The sequence below is a fragment of the Cotesia typhae genome, unplaced genomic scaffold, assembly GCF_013202065.1.
Source record: "Cotesia typhae breed Kobodo isofemale line unplaced genomic scaffold, CoteBio_Ctyphae contig_48, whole genome shotgun sequence".
NCBI classification, from domain to species: Eukaryota; Metazoa; Arthropoda; class Insecta; order Hymenoptera; family Braconidae; genus Cotesia; species Cotesia typhae.
The window spans coordinates 7,610,953-7,636,861 of record NW_027423756.1 but is presented as its reverse complement, the minus strand read 5'-3'; the positions used below and the strand labels follow the sequence as shown (position 1 = coordinate 7,636,861).

Genomic DNA, 25,909 nt, shown 5'->3' with positions numbered 1-25,909 from the left:
TAGAATTTCTTTAATTTCAAGCTAGCAGTTATTTTGGTTACGAAAAAATCAATTCAATTTTGTTATTTTTATTTTACGATATAATTACAATAGTTGAGTTTCGAAAAAAATATATTTTAATGTACTCAGGGCTCATGATAAATAATTCTAACATTGAACTAAAAATTGAACGTTGCAAAGTTCAGTTTTGAAAATTATTTTTAGTATTATTAAAGTAAAGAAAAATTTATAAGTTTTTATCGAAATTTATTTAATTAAAGAAAAAAACGTCGATGCATTACTTTTTATTAGACTTGTTCAAGAATGAGGAGTATAAGATACGAGGGGGTGGAGAATCAGCGGGCAGACGTAAGAGCAAAAAAAAAATGAGTGAAAAATAAAGTAAAAAAGAAAATAACACGCGCGTGAGTGTACCCGTAGGTGTACCGAGAAAGACTAGTATGAAAGAGCATCAAGGGGAAGGGGGTGAAACCCTCAGAAAAGAAAGAGAACAAATAAGAATAAGACTACTACTGACATCGTGTTTGTCCTGTGCAGCCATTTCGTGGCATCGACTTGGAGACTATTTCTCGGCAGCCAGCATTCTAAGAATATACTCGGCCACCCCTTGCCCTACGCTCCATATTCGTGATGCACGCGCGAGTACGCTTCTGCAGTGTGTATCGCCTTACCCTTTTCTCCCTTGGTGCTCGCTCCTGTCCTCCACTCCTTCCACCAGCTTTTTTTGTCCTTGCTGTTTTCTTTTTTTATTCTCCATACTATATTCTTTTCGTCCACTTGTGTTTTGCTTTACTTCCTTATTTTTTTCTTTTTTATTTTCTTCGCTAACTCGGCATTTCGTAACGCAGGTAATGTGCCCGGGAAATTTTTTGCTCTGAATAAACTTCTCATGACTGTATATTGTCTTCTACCTTGTATACCTTTAAAAATATTTTCCAACAGATTTTATCGCGGTTGACCTCTGCTCAAAAAAAACTATAATATTTTATAGTCACTGTAATTTTTCCAACGATTTATTTTCCGTGTATATACTTAAAATGATCTTTCGTTTTTTAAATTTTGCGGCCTTGGAAATGGCCATTTAGATTATGTTAAATTAGAACCACTGATTCACTTTGTGGCGGACCATGGAGAAAGATTGTCTAAGAATTTGCTGTTGCAACACGTTCCAAATGACAATCAAACTTGACAAATATTCAAATTTAGAAAAAAAAAATTTTTAATTGAAACAAAATATTGAAATTTTCAAAGCCCAAGAGAAAAAAAGGGTAGAATTTATTTTTTTATTGGCAAAGCAAATATAGCAACGGATCAGTAAATAAAAACTAACATTCTTGAATAACGATTTCTTCCAATATATTTTTTAAAAGCAAATGTGTTGATTTAGCTATTCAACTTTAGTTGAATTAGTTTATAAAATATTAAAATTAATCTCAATCAATAAAATATCTCGTAAACAAATAAATAAAAAAAATTTCCTATGTATAAATAAATACCATGATATTTATTTTTGTTGAAAACTCATTACAGAGTACAAGTCGGCACGTTTGATATGAATAGAATATACTTATATGTATTAAGTATATGAAGAAGAGCTCTGTAGGTATATATCGTCGTGGCAATTCAATCGTTGGTGCTCTCATAAGTAGGTGCCGGTATAATGGTTCGCGGGAGTTCAAACGGTCGCTCGGGACCACGGAGATATATGTAAGAGGGATAATTTATTAGGGCCGGAGGCAAGCAAACGTGCTTATGGAGCCTGTAGGTGAAGAGTGAGCTGCACTGTGTAATATGTACTGTATGTATTGTGTAAAAGTAACTCTATATATATATATATATATATATATATATATATATATATATATATATATATATATATATATATATGCGCTAATGTATCAGGTCATTGGTTGTATGTTCTTACAGCGTATGCTTCACGGCGTAGACGTGAAGGAAGTGGAGGCGGCGAATGCTTCAGCGCTCGTACTCTCTTACATTTATTTATTTATTTATAATTTTTTATTATTTATCTTAAACGGCGTACGACTTATAGTTGCGTGCAGAAGTTCACGGGTCATAAAAAAATTCTTAGCGACTCCAACTACCTTCATTCGCATCATCTGAGAGCACTATCTCTGAGTTGGCAAAACCTAAACGTCGCTTATTATATCTGAGTCCTTACCTTTACTTTTACAGTGTCAGTATGATAGGGAATATACATATATTGTATGCGGAACGCGCATAATATTGTTGGCATACAGTTGAGTCTCGTACGGTAGAGTTTCATCGGTGTAAGTATACCTATCTGAAGGCACACGTCACATTAATAATGTGTCGACCAGAAGCGGCAGATTATACGCCGCGCGTATCGAATGCCATCACCGTTAATCACCCTTTCTTCCTCGTGATTTTCTATTCAATTACATCGTCGTGGTTACTCTTCACTCGCTTACGAGGTTGCTTACTTGCTCGCTTGCTATACACCCGTTATACAATACAAGACACGCGTGCTAGCTAAAAATTTTCATTTACATATCTACTGATTGAATGGTAATTTTTATTGCCTACATATAAATATGTATTGCTCAATGATCAGACCTTCGTCCATTTAATTAATCATGATTTGATTATCATGCTGTGGCAATTGTCTGACAATTATCAATTGATCATCAGGTTACCATCAAAGTTATTGATTTTTTTTCATATGACTTATGATTGATTAATTGATTTATTGAAACATTCTGAAAATAAGCGATTAAATATTTGAATTACAAAGTTTTTTTTATTAAATTTGAGCCAATTTTCATTCTTAGAAAATTTATGGATAGATGTTATCATATTGATATAAAAAAGCCATATTTCACTGCATAATTATATACATTGATTTTAATTTCTAATAAGTAAGATAACAGCTAATACTAATACAATAAAACTATCAATAAAATCATTACAATACTAAATAAATAAACATTAAGAGTGCTAGCTATAATATTTAAACCATAAATTATGAAATTTTATCAATTAAAAATCTCAATTTATATTCTCTCATTAAATATCTAAAGCATTAATTAATAATCTATGTAGTATATACATTGTTTCACACACATATAAATATACACTTGATAGTTTCCACCTACAACATCAATTACACTTAATGCCACTGGATAATTGACGCCTCGAAGCAGCAACCTGCCGAGTGCAAATCTTCCATCAAGTCTTTCTGCGTACACAAATACACCCGTAAATACACATACATGTACCTGTACATATACTACGTGTTTCAATAAATAAAGGTTGGATTGAATCTTACCGATAAAGCAAAACGTCGAAAGTTATCACTTCCGGCAAGCAATGTCGATTCATTCGATTTCCATCTAACTTCTATGATACCACTACCAACTCAGTCTTTTTATTTCTATTGCACGTCGATCTTATTTTCTCAAGTGTGCTAATAGCGTACGCTCGGGTTGATTCTGGTTGGGCTGAGGTCCTCTTCTGGATGTCAACTTGATGTGAACGGAGTTTGAGTATCAACCGAGACATAGTGCAATCAGTTTAGTATCGAACCGGTGACTTAACTTTAATAGGTCAAACTTTATCGCAGGTCATTCAACAAATCTTATCAAAGTTTATCCCCATGATCTATCGGAAGGTTTACCTGTGCATTCTCTATCACGAAGAGCTTCTCTTTACGTTGAAATTGGTTTACACAGTGTAATATATAGCTTTACCTCCGTAAAGTTTTATCAAACGTGAAGGTAAATAGAAGCCCTGTGCTCTGTAGTAGTCTTACACTTGATACGACCACTACTGGTACTGCTACTGCTGATGCTGCTGCTCTAGTTGTTGTTAGTTTACCTCAGTCTCATCTCCGTCGACTTTCCTCTTGCTCTGATAGCGATAGTATGGTATAGTGGAAGAACCTTATAACCTTAAGGCTTCGACTTGCTACAGGCTACAGGAAATCGGAGGATTAGTCCGTTAGCCGTTCGGGCGTAAATGTCGAACCGTTTTATTTGCAGCGCAACTATAGCTTTACCACTTCTGTTACTAACAACTAACAAGAAACAACTGTCTATTCGCTATCACTTTCAATGCGACTGTTAATAAGCTCCGTGATTGTAAGGAAAAAATATTTAAGAAACAACACAGCTTTTTTTAATTAAACAAAAAAGAATTTGTTTTTAATTATTTATTTAAATATCATTGAATAGATAATTTTTTTTAGGTTAGTTGAAATAAATAGATGGGTGAATTTTTTTATACAAGCATAGATCAGCTTTCACTGTTGTTAACAGAAAAACTGTCGATAATTAATTAAATTCTGGATCGGAGATGGAAAAAGCGGTAATGAAAAATGTGAAATCAAAAAAGAAGTTTTCTCTACTATGAAATTTTCATTTAAATTAATTTCTCTTATTAATTTTTTTTTATTTACGATTATTATTATTGTTAAGAGTAAAATAAAATTGAATTTATTATTCTAGACGTTAAAATTCGATTAATATTCAATCAAAGTGAATAATTATTTGACTGGAAGGTAAAATAATCACTTGGAGTTTTTTCCGTCTGCATGGCTGTTGGTATAAGGGATAAAAATAAACTAAATTGTTAAAGTGGTGAAGATTAAATAACTGAATCCGGAAATTTGATTAGACTGCTGGACAATTCAAGTGCAGATATAATATATATTTGAATGCATATATATATGCATATGGAGCGGGTAGTGTTCGAGGTGAGACTTTGAGTTTGGAGAGTAAGCGAGAAAGCCAGAGAAGTAGCGAGTAAGCAAAATGAGAAGAACCACGAATGCCTTAGATAGATGTATACAGACGGACAGACGTAGTGTGCTGAAGGTGGTTCGCTAATGTCACGGCGCGTTCTTGGAATCCTCCGCACACTGAAATTATATTACCACGAGATTGCTGGCCTTATATTCTCTTGCTCGTCTTGTCTGTGTCCGCTCACTCTTCCCTGTCCACCTTAACCCGCCATCATCGACGTCGTTCTTCGCATCCTTGCCCTCCACCTCATTCTCTTCTTTGTCTCGCTTTCGTTGTCTTCGTTCTTCCCTCTATCACCTCACTGGTGTTATACTTACTTTGTAATATTTAATTGCTTCTTGCTTACCTACTTTACATGAATTCGTCAAAATAATATCAATAAATGAATAGTTAGAAACGTAAGACAAGTATAAATTCAGAAAAGCCATCTGGTAATTCTATGAGGGTAAATTTTTTTGTATTTTTCCTTCCTTAGATAATGTATTTTTTTTTTTGTAGTTTCGTTTTTTTCTAGATTTTTTTTATTAAAATATTTGAACATTTTAAAATTTTAACAAAGTCTTATCTATTAATTTTTACTACCCCATACATAGAAAAAAAAAAACTATGATTGATAGTGAATAATTACCAAAAATATAATAAATACTATTTCAAACAAATTAATCAAGAATTTTATGATTAAAAGTAAATATTCATCACTTAAATGTTACAATTTAAATTTACCCCCTTCACTTCTAACGCTGATGGCTGTCTGTTTAAAAGTGCCGGCATAAAGATAAAATTAAAAAATATTTAATATTTTTGATATGATATATTATGGATTTAAAAATAATTACTGATTAATAGTGACCAAAAAATAATAAATACTGTTTTTAACATAAAAATCAAGACGTTTACGATTTATATTAAATGTTACAATTAAAAAATTTCCCGCTCATGTCTAACGCTGATGACCGTCTGATTGGCTCGGAAGCTCCGATAATTATAGGTGTCGGCAGAAAAATAAAATTGTTAAATATTTAATATTTTTTGTACTATATCATATGGATTTAAAAATATTTAATAATTAATAATAACTAATGAATGATGAATACTATTCCAAACAGAAAAATCACACATGATCAAAAATTTTAAAAATATCGATGGAGGTCGTTCAAATATTTTTTTTTCTTTCAAAGTACAAAACCAATACTTAAAGAAATGCCATCGTCATATTTTGGTCTTTCTAAAATGTTATAGTCTAAAAAAAAAATCAGTTTTTTTTTTCTAAATTTTTATAACTTTTTTTTTTTTTTTTGGTTAAAAATAAAACATGAAAAGTTTCTCAAGTTTTGAAAAATTTTGTGGCCTTGAAAAAGGCCATTTTTTTTAAGTATAGTATTACTGATTGCTATTAGTAACGTCCTGGTTGTTGTTGCCATCCGTTACCGTGGACGGCTTCGGCTTCGAAATATCCCTGAGATATTTAGCCAGCCATTCTTTCTTTAGCTTACGCGTCACCCCGGAATGGGTTTGACGTAAGACCTCCACGTATCGCTTGATGATCCTAGCTTGTTTTCGGGTCATTAAGGGCAGAATCTTCTTGACGTCCTCCAACGTCAAGCCCCTCATTGGATCCACGGTGTCCCGAAGTTTCTTTTCCCTCACTTCGATGGTTGAATGAATCACCGTTGATGGAGCCATCTTTTCTTCAGTTGATAATCGGTAACGTTAAACGAAGAATGAGTAATGATGGATGAAAAATCCAGCAATGACCTATCTACCGATAGAGGTCCCATATTTATACATATTTTTGCTTGAAATGTTCCCTTTCCACTTCTAATTCTGATGTTTGTCTGATTGACCTTCAAGCACCGATTATAGGAAAACCGGGGGTAATTGTAAAATTTAAAAATATTTCATAATAGTCGTGTTATATAACATAGTTTTAAAAGTAATAAGTAATTATTTTTTTAAATCAGATTCTAAAAATTATTCGAGTCAATAATGGGTGATAATTATAAATTTTTATTACCCTATACACAGAAAAAAAATGAATAATAACTAATATTAAACTATATAAATATAAACTACATATATTAAAAATAATAACTAATAATAAGTACTATTTCGAACAGATGATTTTTTTAAACAATTTTGTTAAATATTCTTACATATATTTATTTGTACATACTCTGTACATAATTTATATACTTCATTTCTGTTAATATATTTTTCCTGGCCATATTGGTTGTAACTTATATTTGATAGGTTTTATTTTATTTCAATAAGATATGGATACATTAATTTTTTTATTTCAAACAGAAAAATAAAATATTTTAAAATTTATATTTGATATTTATTATCAAAATGTTACAATTCAAAATTTTTCTCTTCCACTCTTAACACTGATGGTCATTTGATTGTCTCGCAGGTTCCGATAATTATAGGTGCTGGCATTTTTAGAATTTTTTTTTGAACCAAAAAATAAATATTTGAACGATCTCCATCGTTATTTTTTAGATTATTGAATTTTTTTTTTCAGTTTATTAAATTTTAACATTTTCTGCTAGTTTTTAAATTCTTTGAGAATGATGTCTTTTCGATTTTTTCTCTTTCAATAGAAAATAATTTTTTTTCTGTGCTTTATTTTTTCTTGCGCTATTTTGAAAAATTTTGGTACTCTTTAAAGAATTTTTCAATTAAAAAAAAAAAAAATGAAAATAAGAATTCAAAGTTTTCTCTCTCCACTTCTAACGCTGATGTTCATCTAATTGGCTCGCAGGCTCCGATAACTGCAAGAGCGGGAGTAAAGGTGAAATTTAAAAATATTAAAAATTTAGACCTTCGATACATGGATTTGAGAATAATTAAAATTAAATTTTTTTTTTTTTTTTTTTTACAATTTAACAATTATATAGCAAAAAAAAAGTTTGGAAAATCCAAATGAGCATGCCTTAAGCACTCATAATATACATAAATATGTTAAAAACTACATTCATAATTCTTTTCTTATATTTATATTTAAATTTTCAAGACTTGAAATTCATTAAAATTTTTTAACATATACTCAATGTGATTCGAGCGCCCTACTGCTTCCGATGGGTGAATTAAAAAAAAATATCACTGAAAAAATCGCTAGAAATAAAACCCAATTCCAATCTCTTACCAACCACAACTACACTTACTATATTTACGATAGAATATAGTTTCGGCTATAGTACAGATACATACTCAACCTATATTTCAGAAAAAAAAGTTAATATGGCTGACCAAAACATAAAAAATGGATCAAACTGCCAGCCGAAATGAATTAATTTTAATTCTGTAAAAAAATTTTACACTACGATTTTTTCCCACATTTATCTGGAAAACTCTAATGTACAGTTAAAAAAAAAATTGAGTGAAAAAATCAAATTTCTCAAAAGTTATAAGGTTTACCTCTCCATGCGAACTTAAAAAAATGACACCATATACCATGAAATCAGGTTTTTTTTGTATTTTTTTATTATTTAATGGCTATAAATAATTATAAAAAATTATTTAAACTGTTCAGTAATAATTTCTCTTAGCAACAAAGCGTGTTTTATATCATTTCTTTATGTATAAATAATTTAAAAGGCGATTTAATCCGAGAAAATCGGGGTATTTTAATTTTTTGGCGATAGCAGAGCTATGCCTTCGCGCGTTCGCGCTTAAGGCATGCAATTGTAACTTCAAACCTGAACATATCTTACATTTTTTTTTCTGTGTAATTACTTTTGTCAAAAACGGAAAACTTATCTATTAGTAGGTCGCTTGTAAGTCTGTGAGAAAATATTTTTTTCTTCGTAGTGAGACTAAGGACACGTTAAATCTTGTATCACCAGCCCACGAAGAATCAGAGAGAGTTTGAATAAAAAAGAAAAATAACGGGTATGAATGAAAAGGATTAAATGGAGAGAGGTAACAGTAAGGTAACAGAATACGAGTTGTGAGAGAGTGAGAGAGCTGGACGATATCGCACGCCACTTCCAGGAACTCATCTGGTGGATCCACCGCCGCCACGCATGCACGCACGCATTCAAGAGCATGTCCGGTTCTATTGGGCCCAGTACATTGATATAGTATTTGTGCGCTGGTGTAATTTAATGTTGCTTTTTTGTGCGTCGAGTCTTGAAGAGTCTTCTCATACCAGCGCCAATATGCACTGGGGTCTTCTCAATGTGTTGGTTGTCGTGGTGGTAAGAACCTTAAAGCAGGACTATGCCCTGGGATCTGGGAAAAAGACGGTGAGAGGAGAAATCGGTAATGGTGTTGGTGTAAGTGTTGATACTGATGCGGATGCTGATGATGAGGACGATGATGCTTCAACTAGTATTGTACCACCGGCACAGCCACGGGTTAACGTTTTGCGGTAGGCCTGCGGTAAAAGACAAACTAACTCGAGAGATAAACAATTCATTTCCCTCAGACGATCGCTGCCGATTTTCGCGGGCTGTTGATTCTTTATTGTAACACTTTATTCTTAGTTACTAACCGGATGTTTATTACTTTTTGTTTCCTCTTGTTCTTTTATTATAGTTAACAGTGATTGATTTAACTTGTAAACTATTTTTTATTCCGCTAAAAATAATTACTATTAGTTCTATTTGTTCATTATTTTTCGAGCGCTCGACTTTATCAATTTAAATAATATTATTTTTTAATAAACAATTATGAAGGTAGGAAGTTTTTAATACGCAGATCGGAATCTTTTAACACTCTGAAAAATTATCAGCACCATTATAACTGAAATTAAAATCCCTGAAGTACATTCGTTTGACTCAAATTATATTTAATTTACTTTGAATGTATTTAAGCACACTTGACTCAACATAATTATTTTATTAATTATAAGTACTACTTAAGAGTTAAAATTTTTAAATTTACTTGTTGTTTAGAACAAAATAATCCATAAAATAGAAGAAAACTTCATAATTTTTTTTCAAACTTTTAAGTTTTGGAATTATCATTAAATAATAATGTGATTAAAAAAATAATTTTTTCTATCCAGTGTTCTTAATTTCAATAAAAAAAAATTATTTTATTTAAAATTGATCTAATCTTAAGAAAATGCTTTAGTTAGAACATTGTGTTTTATCATGCATATTTAATAGATTACTATACATTGTTGCAAGCTACTAAATAATTTATAACTTGCTGTAATACTTGTATTCAGTTGAAATTGGAGTATTTCATTTCCGTATATAAAAGAGCGATTAATAATTGATTTTTTATGCATATTTCTTCTAGCTATATTATTATTATTATTGATTTATTTTTTTTAAATCTATACTCCTTATGCTGTAAAAAAATTAAAAAAAAAAAACACTTCTATAGCACAAATAAATAAATTTTTACCGTTGTTACTATGACGATAACAAAAAAGTCTCCACAGATAGTGTGAAATAATCGTGTTCATTCCTAACTCGCGTGCTCTCACATCTAAACACTATTATCTTTAGGGTTTCGCGTGTGGTGATCATTAGTTTCATAATTCCTGAAAAAACTATAAATTAATTATGAAGGAATAATCCAAAGGAAAGAACCTCGGAAAAATATATGAAGAAAGTAATATCGGCACTTGGAATGCATCCAAAAATATTCTGATTACCCTCCATTGATGTTGAGTCCATGATGATAATAACGAAAAAAACAACAAAGCGCCTTTTTTTATTAAAAAGTATAAGGCGAATACAAAAGAAAAAATTACCAACAAAATAATGATCTTGTCGTCTAACTCATCTCTTTTTTTTTCACAGCATTCAAAAGTATCACCGCACATATCTCTGATCCTCGTACTCACATTCTTCCATTGAGATAAAAAATAACAATGAAAAATAATGACAAAAAAAAATTTGGTAGAAATAAAAATTCTGAAAAGTTGTATCAAGTTACGCCTCCCGCGCTTCTGTATGCCGTGCAATATCTCTGACTGTTTTGTACGGGATGTTTTCTCACTCGTTTGACCGATGTGCATCACGATGCACCCGAATGGAACTCGCGGAAAGGTCATATACTTTATCTTTTAGTCCCGTGTGGCGTAAGTCTTCAGTCTTTTCACAAGAATTTTTTTTTTTTTTCTATTATTACTGATAATATTTCAAACTTGTATTAGATTAGAAGACACAAATTCTTCATTCAATTCATCTTAACTCATGTATTGAAAAATTTATAGAGCTTCCGTAAAAATAATGTCTTTTTCTTCTGTAATTGATAGTCAAAAAATGTTTACAATATTATAAATTAAAAAAAAAGCTACCAATTTCATTAAAAAAAAATAATTTCAATAATTTAGTAAAAAAATATTTAATAAATTTGAAGTATCAATTTCATCTTAATAACTCATTTTAATTTATTACAAAAAATACAAATCGATACTTTTAATTGATACAAACATTTAATGTAATTGTAAAAAAATCGGGTAGGAGTCAAAATAAATAAATAAAATGATTTATTATTGCATGAGCCGTACATCGTATATACATGACCTACATAATACGAAGCATTAACTCAATTAATAAATCGAAAAAGAGATAAAACTATTGTTATTGATTAGTCAATAAAAAAGTTAAGAATAATTTATTGAGAAATGAAAATAAATAAGCGCAATATGTATGAGACGGTTTCATTTTAATTACTTGGAAAATATGAAAAATTAATGTCGTATGGAATAAATTATAAATATTTAATCAATACATGGAAGTGAAGTAGTTTGTGTGGTAATAAAAAAAGTTTTGTATATAGTATTCTGTATACTGTATAAAATATCATTGAAGTAGTATAAAATGAAAGAGGAGGGTGGATAAGTAAATATAACATGTGTATTTTATTGCAACGGAACTATTATCTTCATACATATACATACATATCAGAGGAATTATGAGATGACAGCAAAGCAGACAGAGATACATAAATGCCAAGAGTCATCCTCTTAGAGCGCAACTCATACTCTGCAGTATCAGTCCTCTAGGCACTCTGTTTTAAAACGTTTATAACAACACAAATATACTGCTATACATCATGCTATACATATATTTATATATTTATACACATATGTGACGATGTAGTATGATAAATGATACATGTGTGTGTGTACAGTAAAGCGTTTATGATGTGCGTGTCATAGGTCAGCACTTTCTGCTTTCTGCAGGAATGAAAAGGGTCATACCTATGAAGTCTATTGGTACATGGATATTATACGCAAATTCATGATGCAATTTTATCGACTGTCGTCGGGAGTATCTTTTGAGAGTGTCTCGGCGTATAATATAATATAATGGTAATGTAATGAATGAAGATAAATAGTTTTGACAGTTGATGTTCGTGCAGCTGCTGATTAAATTACTAAATACTCTATTGTATTATTTTATAACTATTATTACGACTATACTGAAAAAAAAAAAAAATAAATAAAATAAAATAAAATAAAAAGTTAACTTGAATCAAGAGAAAAATTTCTTAGTTAAAAATTTTTTATTACTTAAATCAAAGCGATAAAGTTCTTTAAAATGATTTTTATAATTCAAATTAAATTTCTATCTCTGTATTATATTTTTTTGTAATTTTATTCTTTAAATCAAAGTTAATAATGCTTAGTTGATGTAAAATTTTGAAATCGGTGTGAAAGTATATGTTTGAATTTTAATTTTAAGAAAACTAGTTGAACTTGGTCGTACAATTAAAAAAATTTTTTAAAAGTAGATGGAGTATAATTTCTTTAGTCATTTGAGAAGTACTGCCTGGAAATTACACTCGTGTCTATAATAGAGATTTTAATTCTTGGTAGGAGACCATTTATTAGCCACCCGCGATGTGTCACGTGCCTTTGCGATGAACTGCCTAATGACCAGCGTTGGGGCTCACTTTTTCACGTGCGCATTCCAGTATATCCAGAACATACACCACTACTGGATTAAATTCTGTTGAACATGCTGTTAAATTTAATAGACTTAAGTACAGAAATTTAGTATGTAATTGAATTTTGAAAGTGAAAATTTATATTTATAACTCAAATATTTGGATTTTATTATAATTTATGATTTTTTATGTTTTAAATAATAATCGATTATAAAAAAATAAAGTTAATTGGAATTCAGAGAGAATTATCGCTGATAAGGCTTTTAAATAAAATTAAAACTCGTAATAATGAGGGACAAGAATAATAGAATGAAAAAAATAAATAAATGGCGTGATGTAAAATATAGGAAGTAGAAATGAAAAGAGAATGAAGATGAGTAGAAGTAAAGAATGAAGTGGTCGGGCGTCTATTAGGTACAACCGTGATAATGTATGTGGATGCATCGTGCAATTTTCGTACTTGCGCGAAAATTGGTGCCTTGCGGGCTTAAACGCCGAGAAAGTCAGCCAATGCCCTTCGCTTGAACCAACCTCTCTCAACCGTGCATTTATACAAATATACTTTTATTTAATTATTTAATCCAGCTCTTCTTTTTATTACTTAATTATTCGATAATTGATCATACGCTCATCAGATCTTAATAAATTCACAAAAAATTCCTTCGCAAATTTATTCTCATGCACTCTTATTTTTTTTTTTTTTTTTTTATCACAATATCCTTTGTGTCAGGGCGCGTGTGCTCGCTTCAAGCAAAATATCGGATACCTTGCAATTTAGTTTTGCCGCTGTGGAAAATTCAACTCCTTTAGGAATCTTTTTTTTTTTTTTATAAACAGCTACTCTATAAAATATCACTCACTTTAATGAGATTCAATATTTTTTCTTTCACAAGATCATAAAGTCTACAATTTTTTATTTAAAAAAAAAAATATTTAAAATTTTTTGGTCTTAAGCTGCGAAAAAAAAAAATTATTTTTAATACTAACAAAATAATGTTTTGCATGGAAATGAGTCGTAGTATAGGTTCTAGCCCTAAAATGGATGCTTGGTGGTACTAAAATATCGCCAGCTCTCCTTCACTCTTGAGGATGGCAAATGAATTGCCGTATACACTTGGGGGGGCGTGAGAGGAAACCCCGAGGTTGAGGATGAGGATGCTAACGCGCACGAAGCGTATCCGTGGAACATGCAATAGCACGCGTATTAAAAGTCGGCTAATTTAAAATCGAGCGAAGATCTCTACTCCGCGCGTTGCAATCGAGCAGCGAACCCAACCGGGACCTCTAGCTGACTCACGATCTCTCCAAACCCCAGACAGTGGCGTAAATAACGAGGGACTTATCCTATTACTTGTGTACACATTTTTTTAATCAATCGGAATTGTTGCAATTATTATTTATAACTTAATATCATATTTGGCTTATTATATACTTATTGTAGTATTTAAGTGATTGTAACTTACTAAAAAAAAATTATTTTTGACAAAAATTGACTAATAAAAATGTAGTTAATGAAATTTTTATCAAATTATAAAATGTTTAATTGCAATCAAGAAATTTTTATTCAATAAAAATAAGACTCCAGTAAATTTTTTTAAAATATCTGGATCAATTTGAAAAATTAATAAGCCACAACATGACCAAAATTGCATGTAAATACAGACGTTTGAAGCAAATTTATGTAATTTGACTAAAAACCTCGAGACCGATAATTTAAAAAGTCCCAAAAAAAAAAGAAAAAAAAAGGAATATATTAAGATTTATAGTCGATAAAATAAAAATTAAATTTAATTTCTTTGAAAATGTTTCAGAGTCACGGAAGAGTGTTTGAAATTAACACGAATATACCGTGAGAATTTCGCGTAAACGAGTAGTCATCAGTAAAATGGTTACCCCGGATGTGGATGATTTGCTGTATTCGTTCGAGTAATACAAGAAACTATCGGCTTTCTTCTTATGCGGCTGGTTAGCACCGTATGTACATGTATATACATCCATACATCTACACATGTGCATACTACTCACTCATTTATCACTTCTGGAGCTCACAGCAATCGATATTATCTCTCAGCATCGAAAAAAGCTAAACGGATAATGAAAAATATATCAGCATCATATCAGCTATGTTGAATTATGGTAAGTAACAAATTAAATACAACATATGTGGAGTAAGTACTATAGAAAAAATTTTATTGATGATTAATGGTAATGGCTAATAGTTAATGATGATAAGTAATTATCGTGTGTCACTCTGGTTAGAAAAAATTATAACCATTTAAATTACAAGCTAACTAATCACGACACGGATGCGTCACATATTTTAGTACCATTGTTGTTAACTAGTAATTAATGGACAATAAAAAATTTTATATTTATTACAGTCGACCAGTATATACATATATACATAGATAGATAAAAATTTATATATATTATGTTTATGTATTTGAGCTCACTTACAGGGTTAAGAGTCTAAAGAATGAGATAGTTATAGAGAGTAGAGCCTCTTGGTTTTATTTTTATTAAACTCGTGTACTCAGTGCAGTTGAGCGCATTTTAGTCCAGGCTATAGTGAATTAACATAAATCATGTCCGTAAATCGATAGTTCAACTTACTGATCCATTAACGTGTGTAGTAATAGAGCTGTATTCTGAGGTTATTGGTGTCCTCTTAATAACAACCTTATCGCAAGCTGAATAATACAATCAAGTTGAGTTATTGCGCAGAGAGTTCCAGCTCCACCCCTTATATATATCTTTACTGCTTTTAGCTCTCTCCTCTCTTACTGTTCTTGCTTTACTCACGCGTCTCTCTCGATCTACCTAACTTATAATACATATATATAAATATACATAACACAGTGCCAAGGATCACCTGATAGTAGCCAAGCTTCAGTCCTTGTCAGACAAACTCTTAAAACCTTTGTTTCATTAAAAATAGCTTAACTAGCTCTTGATTAATCCCGACGGAAGAAATCCAAGTTTAATTTAAATTTTTAAAATAAATTTCGTTTTTTGTTGCGGTTCTTCATGAACTTATGCATTGTTGTAAGCATCAGGGTGTCAAGAGCTTTTATTTTTTAATTGCTAGTCTGGAACTTGAACTTCGTTTGGTGATTCTCGATGGATGCAATGACGCGGATTCTCTAGGTATACTTGATCTTCGTGACTCTTAATTTGATTGAGACACTAATTTCTCTTCTTATATATTCGCAAAAAAAGTCAAGTTCATCACTGTCAATTATTCTTTTTTATATTTTTAACAATCACAAATATTCATAATTTTTTATTTTTATTAAAAGATGTATTGTGACAAAATAAATTTGTTTACTAACTTATTTTTCATCAAAAAATTTCTTTTCTAATCTCAAATTTCTAAGTAAGGAGTATTTTTTTAAATATAAATTTTAGATTTTATTTTATTAAGGAATATATTCTCTTACAAAGATACCAGAGAATATAACGCGTATATCAAGTTTAACCCAATCCGATCTCGTTAGACCTCAATTTACCAAAATTTCATTTTCATAATCTAAAGAGATGTATATATATATATATATATGCCTTTATCTATTCAGATACAAGTTGATCTAATTCGCATGCATGGTCGTTTGTGAACTTTACTTCAATATTGTTGATCTAATAAGAATCGAATGGATTAAACTTTCAAAAATTACATTTTCTTATCTAATTTATTTTCCTCCAGATTTCATAATGAAAAAAACCACAAAGACAAATCATTTATTTGGTGAAAAAAAATAACTTTTTCAGAATTTTTAAAATTTGATTAAGGTAAAAATTTTTTTATATTATTTACTCAGTGATTGGGACAAATATGAAACATTTTTTTTTCTCACTTTATCTGTAAATTAAGACAATAATCATCTAAATCTAACAAAATTAATTCATCGATTTATAAAATAACAAACGAGAAAATTTAAAATCTTGAATGCGGTTTGTAAATGTATATAAATAAAATCCAGTGGATAGGCTGGTTAATTCAGTAATCGGAAAATTCGTCATACAATAAATCAATTGATGGGCGGAAATGGGACGGCAATTTAATGCCGTTAAATTGCGCGACTCACCAAACTACTCATCAAACTAAACGCGTTACAGATTTTAAATGGGCTTACTCTCTGTCTCTCATTGAAGAGAGAAGGCAGAGTAGCATTCGACAATTATCGATGCACGTTCCTGGTACACTACTGTACTGATCGAGCAAAAATATCACGAAATTCTCCGCTATTAAACGATTGCACATTTTGCGGATTACTTTTGGTTCATTTGCTATTTGCAATCTACTTTCATCTCAACGGTTCCGCTTCCACTCCCTGCTGGCCCCTCAACTTTATTTCGGCTCCATCGTCACAAGCTGTTTAAAAATTCATTTTGTTTATACTTTATTATTATTATTATTGTTTTTATACAAAAATTTTTTCTATTTTAAAACTACATCAGAATAAAATATTTTTTATTGCTACAGAAAATAACATTTTCAATTCGGCCTTTATTTCGATTTCAATTTCGGAGATGAATAACGATACAAAAAAGTTAAATAAACGGTATATGATGCGGTTTCAGAACTGAAACGATATTGTACGTCGTTTTCACCCAATGCAGCTTGTTGGTTTTGGTTACAATTTAAAAGCTCCATATCAAGTTATATGTATAATAACTTTGTTTAATCAATCAACTAATTTTTTTTCTATAAAATATAAAAAAATAGAGAGCGTAAAAACGGAAAGCGCAAAAAAAATTTTAAATGCTTGTATAAAAATAAATAATGCGATAAAAATATATTTTAATCGTTTTGAGTATTTAGTTTTTTTTTTTTTTTTTAATTTAAAAATTAAAATTTTTTTATTTGAATTATTTTAAATAATTTTCTTCTATCTAACTATTAAAAAAATATGACAAAGATATGAACTGTAGGAAAGTAGAGCGATATATATTTTTTGGGAAAACAAGTAAGAGTAGGATGTGCGATAAATAATAAGTCACGCGAATAAAAAAGACAGCTCTGTATCCAAGAGTACCGAGAGCTCTGATCGATCGATGCTATCGTACCAGCACGATGCGATGTACCAAAGTAAGAGGAGGGACCAAGGGGGTGATATAGGAATCGGATAGATGAGAGACCGAGAGAGTTAGAGGAAAATATATAGTAAAACCGAGTAGAGAGTGGTAGAGCGCATAAAGACGTCACGCTGCATCACGTCGAAGGAAAGACGGCACGATCACGCTGTGATCAGCTTTTGCGAGTGAGTTGAAGAAAGAATCAGCACTATTCCTATAAGCTATAACCTTATTCTCTTCTTCTCCATCTCTTTTCATTTCATTCCTTGACTTCTTTATTTTCCAGTTCTCTCTCGCCCTCGTCCTCTCATTTTAGATTTTTTCTACTAGTTTCAAGTCAACTTTTAATTTTTTTTCCTGAAAAAGTCTTTGGTGCGTGCAAATGTGAAACGTGACAAAATCTAATACGTCCTCACGAATTTTTTGGTATAACAATAACCTCATCCAGAGCTTCTTCATTCTACTTGGCATCACTGCGCTTTCTTTAAATTCGTCCCTTGTCTTCTTTTATATCCGTTCCCTTAATAAAATTTTTTTCTTACCTTTATGGTAGTCTTATTATTATTATTATTTTCTTCATTTTTCTTGGTTTCTTGTACTCCTCAGTGAACTAGTGTGCTGGTAAATGCGAAGCATGTCCAACGTGTGTGATAGTCAGGACACTCGAATGTTTGAACGTTCTTACAAGAAGGTATTTCTCCAGCCTCGCGTTTCAATGAGGAATGAAATAACCCTCGATAGCTGGTTCGTGAGCCTGGACGTGACGTTCTGTCGCGCCACGTGTCGAGTTAGTAATGAGGCGATCCGGAGAAATAAAAAATAAAAGAAAAAAATCATAAAACGTATAGAAATTACGACTGTGGGTTGAACGTGCACCCGAAGATAATTGAAGTGAAATTTTCTTTTAATTCTATCTAACAATATTTTTTTTTTCTGTCCTGCTATTACAAAAATAAAATTTGTAATTGAAATGTTTTTCTTTCATTTTAATATGTTTTTCATTTCTTAATTGAGATGATTTTTTATTTTTAATCAAAGAATTCTTAAGTTAATGAATATAGAAAAATACAAAATATACTAATACTTCACACGTGAAATGATAAAGAACTTGATTTATAAATTTCTAAAGTAGTTATACATCAGTTAGCTATCTAATTTATATTAATTAAAACTTATATATTTTCTTTGAAATATTTAAGTTAATTTTTCCAAAAAACAGCAAAGTTATTTTCATTAAATTTTCGACAAATTAATTTCGTGTCACAAAATTGAACTTGAAATGTTTTTACGCAATGAAAAATTTGCAGCCTTGAAAAAAGCCATTTGAGTTGTATTAAATATGAACCACTGGTTCAATCTTTTAAAGACTCCATTTTCTCAATAATCATCTTTGACAGGGCGTCTCGGATGATCTCAAGCTCTTCCGTTGATAATAACGATGCTATTTTTTCAAGATCTTCTAAAGTAGCATCTTCGGCTGGAGATTCCTTTCCTTTTAAAATAACTTTTAAACGGCTCAAGCGATCGATTTCGAAAACTAACCAGCTCTTAACCTTGAAAAACCATGTCGATCGCCGCCAATCTGGTCAAAATCGATTGATTCGTTCAAGAGTCATCGTGAACGAAAGAAAACCGAAAAAAGTATTTTTTCGGAGTTACTTCGAAATTTCTAGTTTGACCAATTGAAACTTAGAAATTTTTTATGAGGCTTAAAAAACTGCGTAGAATGTCGCCAACCGCGTAAAAGTCGGTTCATTCATTCAAAAGTTATTGCGGTTTTAAAATCCAAAAAATAGTGTTCTATGAAACTTTTATCAGACTCTTAAGCTCAAAGAGCACAAAAGCACAGAAAAGGTATTTTTTTGAGCTTGAAGAGCTCAAAATAACATACAAATTGAATTTTTTAGCTCGAAGAGCTCAAAAAAACAGCCATATATTAATGGAATTAGCGGGAAGTTGCAGATATGGCCTTTAGAGTCAACTGTTCACAAAAATGAACTTGAAATGTTTTTACGTAGTGAAAAATTTGCGGCCTTGAAAAAGGCCATTTGAATTATTTTAAATTTGAACCACCGGTTCACTCTTCCAAAAACTCAATTTTCTCGATGATCATCTTTGAAAGGGCATCTCGGATGATCTCAAGCTCCTCCGGTGATAATAGCGATACTATTTTTTGGAGATCTTCTAAAGTAAGATCTTCATCTGGAGCTTCTTTTCCTTTTTTGGCCAAGTATTTTCAGACGGCAGTTGACGCCATTTTCTACCTGTGTTAAAGTGGTTGGCGTTGAAGTAAAAACGTAGAAATTAAATTTGGTCAATTTGTGAGTCGGGGTATCGACTCGCGCGGACCATGGAGAAAGTCTGTCCGAAAATTCACAACTATTTATGTGTAATTAGAATTTTTTCTTAGAATAAGTAGTATTTCAATTATTATTTAATGACCTGTAATTTTTATCTTAAATAATAAAATCAAAATAAAATTAATTTCCATACTAAATAAAATTTGAAAAACATGTAGACAAATAAATAATAAAAATTTCTGAAGGTTAAAAAAAAAATTATCGTTTTGTTATACACAACTTTGCTGATAAATATCAAAATATACAAGGCACACATTAAATACAAAATTGAATTGAAAATGTACCTAAATAGTTTTTAAATTGATTTAATAAAATCATAAACTCAAGATTTAATGACATAACCTCTAATAAATATTTAAATTATTTAAAGGTTTGTATTGTAAAAAATTGTGAACGAATCGTTGAATTGATTAATCGTTAGCGTATGTAAATAAATCGTGACCCAATTTTTGATTGTAACCCGTAATTCGATTACCGAAATTTGAACTATCGGGTCCTGATAAAATTATAATTCCTTTAAACATTCAGTAATACGGGTGAGTGCGACATACTCCAGATGATCATATTAATTATATAAATCAGGATACATCCACTAACATGAATGATCTTAACTGGCACTTCGATGTTAATATAATTAGAAAATACACCAGTAATGTATGAATTATTTTAGAAGACATTCTTGAGTTGACATACAATTTATATAATTTCAAGTAACTATTAAAAAATATCTTGTATGAGAAAGAATAAGAAACAAAAAAATATAATAAACCTACAAAATGTATGATATTCTTTCAACAAGAGATCTTTTTACAAAGTGAATAATTACTCTACTGACTTAGTGTAATTTCATTTAACAATAGACAAAGAATGAATGTGTGATGACGTATAACAAGATATATTTTTAAAATCTGCCTATAATTATTTTACTTTTCCTTAAAAAACAAAAATGTGAATTTTTTTTTCCATGTTTTTTTTTAAATCTATGAAACTCGTAATTTGAAGCGATATCGAAGCATAGATTTTCTTAGATATGACGTAAGCATATATACAAAGAAGCTTTCGTTACATACAACCATTAAATATAATAAATGACGACTTTAGTGAGTTTAAATGTACATTGTTTAATACATTTCTATGAGAATAGAAAGTATAGACCAATAAAGCGTCTGTTGTATTATAACAGTGTCTGCAAGCATTTTGGACCACCCTGCAAGACGTGAGAGGCGTATGATGGCGACCTCGGTATCTTACCTCACGATCCTGATCACGATCACGCACGCACGCGGAACCGCCCACTGCGTCCACGACTTCTTCTTTCTTTACTACTTTTCATTTTTTAGTATTCGTACTTTATTTTTTCCGTCTCATCTTTATATGCCCTGGGTTTTTCCTTTTTTAGTATTCATACTGTCTTCTTATTTGTGTCGGATTCACGTACTCGCCTCGTGTTCCTCAGACGCACGTGCGTATAGACAATAGAATGATTAAAAAAATACTCACAATAAAATTTGATAAATAAATCGACATGCTCAAGATATTACGTGACCTCTCGGTATTTCTGTAGCAAGATAATAATAATCCATCATCATCACGACGATCTTGGAACGAAATCGATAAATTGCTTCACTGTAATTTTATTTATAATAATTTTATATATCATAATTTACAGTAATAATTTTATTTCTTTGAAAATGATGCCGAGTTTTTATTTTTATTTCATTATTTTTTTTTTTTTTTAAATAATTTAATTAAATTAGAAAAAAAAATATCCTTTGAAAGTTTAAATAAGAAAGCAAACTCGAAAAAAATGAATAAAACCTAATTAAATAAAATTTAAGGGCACAAAAGTAAATTTTCCACACTTGTGTTCTTTAAACCCGGACAAAACTCGGAGATAAAGCGATAATACATGAATCCGGGCAATCCGGAATGTACGATTAGGTATTCGTATCTCCTCAGTAGGATCTCGATCCATTCGCGTGCGCTCGTGCCTCCGATCCGTTTTCTCGTGCGGGCACACTCACCGCCACCGCGACTTCTACAACATCCCTACTATAAACTCTACTCTCTGTACTAAACTAAACTCCAAAGCGAATATGTACGAAGGTTACTCTATACTCTACACCACACTAGACCCTTTTATATTTTAAATACATATACATATATACACAATACATATAAGAAGAGTTGTACACGGCGCTTGTAACTCTTTTGCGTCGCACTGACCCCATCTGACCCACGGGGATGTCCTCGTTCGCTCCGGCTTCTTCAGCATCGACATACAACTCCAACAAGAACACACGAGCCTTTCCATCATTAAACATAAAAATATCCTCCTTTATATTCAGAGCCTCCTGTACCCGGCAAAAAATAATTAACCTCTGCAAAAAACTATCTTGTAAAAAATTACTGTGAACACGAAGTACACATATTTTATTTTTTTTTCTGAGACATAAATTAGAAAAAAAATTTCAAGTATTTATCTACAATTTTTTTTTTGACTTAAAAAAAAATTCACTGTAGATTTCTTAAAAGAAGCTTCAAAATAAACAATTCAGTATAAAAACGGACCTAAAGTAGATTTGATCTTTACTTGGCCATAAATTGCCTATCGCAAATCGAGGTCCAAGTAAACATTTACAAAAAAAATCCGACTAGTTTTCCTCTTAACCTGATGGCAGTGTCCCGAGTATAGGGTCATCGTTGGTTCATAATTATTGGTCGGTCGTCTTGAGCTCACCCACGCGAAGACAACGACTACGACTACGACGAGGGCGCTCCTGTCTAATTGGATACTCGAGTTGGAGAGTAAGAGAGCGTCGAGTACTCAGTGTGTCCCGTTTTCTTTCTATATCGATCTTTCCTTCTTTTTTTTTCTTTATTCTTTTCTCCTTGAGACCCGCCGGACAATTTTCGATCCGTTCGCTACTTAAATTGGAAATTACGATTACACGAACGTGAAATTCCCATCTTATATTAGCTCCGTCTCCACTCCCGTCTTCTACTCTTTGGAGTTATAGATCAAGAGAAAGAGATAGAGAGTAAGTTAAGGGAGTAGATATATTTTTAAATCTTAAGCAAATAATATTAACTAAGACAACTTATTTAACCGTATACTGCACATAAAACAACTCCTTGCTTAACCCTACACCACACTCCACAATCCTTATTCTTGGATTAATATACATAGGGATCCAATGTTGAGAAATATTTAATTTAAATTCATAAATAGAGTTTACGATTGACAAATTAAAGCACTAATTTAAATATTAATTTATTATCGTATTAGCTCGGCGCGTTTTATTCTTACAACGAAAACGACGACAGTGAAATAATTAACGCTCAAAGCTAATTGGTCTAAAGGGCCTGGAGTCTCGGGTATAATTGCAATATATTTAATTACGCAAGTCACGAGTTGAGAGGTGATAGTAGAAGGGATCTTAAGGGAGATATTCAGGGGTAAGAAATTCTGTGAGAGTGAAATGCACAAGTTCCGCTTTGTCATAAGATCCTTTTCTCTGTCTAGCATATATATAAATATATATTAAGACAGTAGAAGCTGAGACTAGACCCTTGTGCTCGGCTGGTGAGTCTAAGATCACCAGAGTGAAGCTGTATTACACTCTGTCTTCCTTCCTTCCGTCCTTACCTTTTCCTCTCCTCTCTTACTATTACTGCTTTAGTTATTTACTCACTATATATATATATATATATATATATATATATATATATATATATATATATATATATGTATATGTATAAAAGAGAGACCCGGTCCGGTAAAGTACAGCAGTACGGCAGGGTATGGAAAAGGTACGAGTAGATCATTAGCCATGATTTGTTGTCGGGCAGGCTGCCCAATGACCTCGCGGTCTCGAACGTGAACTCCGTTGGGAGAAACGAGATCTCCGCGCGATCATCTCTCGCGACTGTTGTATACACCCATTGGATCTGCGAGAAAGAGAAAATGCATTAAATGAGTGAGACGCTTAGATGGTTCGAAAAAATAAAATATTAAAGAGAGATGAGTACCTCGCGGAGTTGATCGAGGGTATGCGCGAGTATAAATTGCGACTGATGATAAAATAAAATAGAGCGTGGGATTAAATCCAATCCAACGATAACGAATACTTATCAAATTTTGTTTTTTATATTTTTTATTTTTTTTTTTTAATTTATTTATATTGTTGTTATTGTTACCTTTTAGTTTGCATGCTGTAAAACAACGATACTAATTTTTTAATTAGAAATCGTTTTATTGCTATTGGAAACTAGATACTTAATTGGTAAAGCTGAATTGTAAATAGCTGATGGGAAATGAAACAGTAATGTTATTTGTGTACAAGATAAAAAATAAATTATTTTAATTATCAAATGTTTTAAATAACTAGTAATAAGTATTATCTTGAGTAGCGTGAATCATTCGTTGTACTCTGATGCAGTTGGTCACAGTTGAAAAGTCTTGTATTAGGTGCGGCCGAGGATCCTGCTCATGAACTTTTAAATACATGCATACATATGCAATATAAGATACACAAATATACAAATACGCGTAAACACTAATTTGCAATAGCGTGGATGCATATTAGCAGACCAACACAACACATTTGACGTTAATATAAGAATTGAACGTCAAGAATGCATGAAGTATAAACCAGACTAGACGTATAAAATTAGCGGAAGCGTCAAATGTATACTATATGAAGTATAGTTATAATTTAAATATTTATCTACGCATCTTTGCTTTCACGCAATTGCTATCAATCTTAAAGTGTCTCATCGTCTATCACTTAATTTTTTCACTGTTTGTAATAAAATTACTTTTATTTACTTTAGTAATTTTAATTAATATCATGTCATTCTTTTATTTAATTAATTTTAAAAATTGTAAATTTGAATTTAATGAAAAGAAATTATTTTAATTTTTTATGCTATTATTAAATAAACTATTATAGTACAGGACGGAATGAAAATTTTTTGTCTCCAGCCAGTTGATGTCTCAATTATTTCCAGGTTTCTTACAGCTAATTTAATGCCATTACTATTTTGTTACTGTTATTTTATTATAGTTTAAATCAGAAAAAAGTAAAGTTTATTTTTATTTTCGAGGAAAGATACGAAGAATGATAATCTTAACAATGACAACAACAACGACAATGAGAAATATACTTGAAAAAACCAGGTAAATACTCATCTGTAAAACATTGATATACCTTCCGGGTCTCCGCGAAGTTTTGTGATTAAGAGAGCGGAACGAAAGTTATATAACCTTATAACGTGGCAAAAGGATCAATGATCGCCAAGAAATAAGTATCAAAAATAAAAGAATCCTTGATGAAATGTCTCGTTGATAATAATTATTTCGATAAATGGTATTATATTTGAAATAAAAAAATATAATTCCTCTATCCTCGGCGTTTGTTCCATTATATGGGTTATTATTTATTCTTTATAATTATCTTTGTAAATTATATATTTAATAAATTAAAGATAATCTGTAATAATAAATCAAGGGAAACGAATTTATTTTTGATAATATATCAAGTTGAGATGAGAATTAAAAGTGGTATAAATATCAAGTGCGTCTGGGGCCACCAGTGAAGTTATTTCGCAATTGTAATTAATAGCTGGTTTAAGGATCTATGATTTAAAATCGTAAAATTCGGCAAAGTTTACGCTCCTGGTTTCACAAAAATGTCTTTAAATAATATTTTCCTTAAAAATTAAACTGAATCCTGTCAGACATTTTTTTCGGACCTATTGCACGTTAGTTAAGTTTTAAAAAAAAGGATCTGTGTGTTAATGATTGCCCAATATAATCACTGTAAA

The 25,909-nt window shown here is 31.0% G+C and overlaps 1 protein-coding gene across 3 annotated transcripts in view; it reads left to right on the top strand.

The window, feature by feature from the left end:
• The window catches only part of Rassf (Ras association family member), a 203,694-nt gene that overhangs the window by 113,984 nt on the left and 63,801 nt on the right, over positions 1 to 25,909 (top strand). For all 3 annotated transcript variants that reach the window (XR_012479702.1, XR_012479701.1, XR_012479703.1), the window contains exon 10: positions 14,456 to 14,780. The gene's annotated coding sequence lies outside the window, so the exon portion shown is untranslated. The remainder of the gene's footprint in view (positions 1 to 14,455; positions 14,781 to 25,909) is intronic.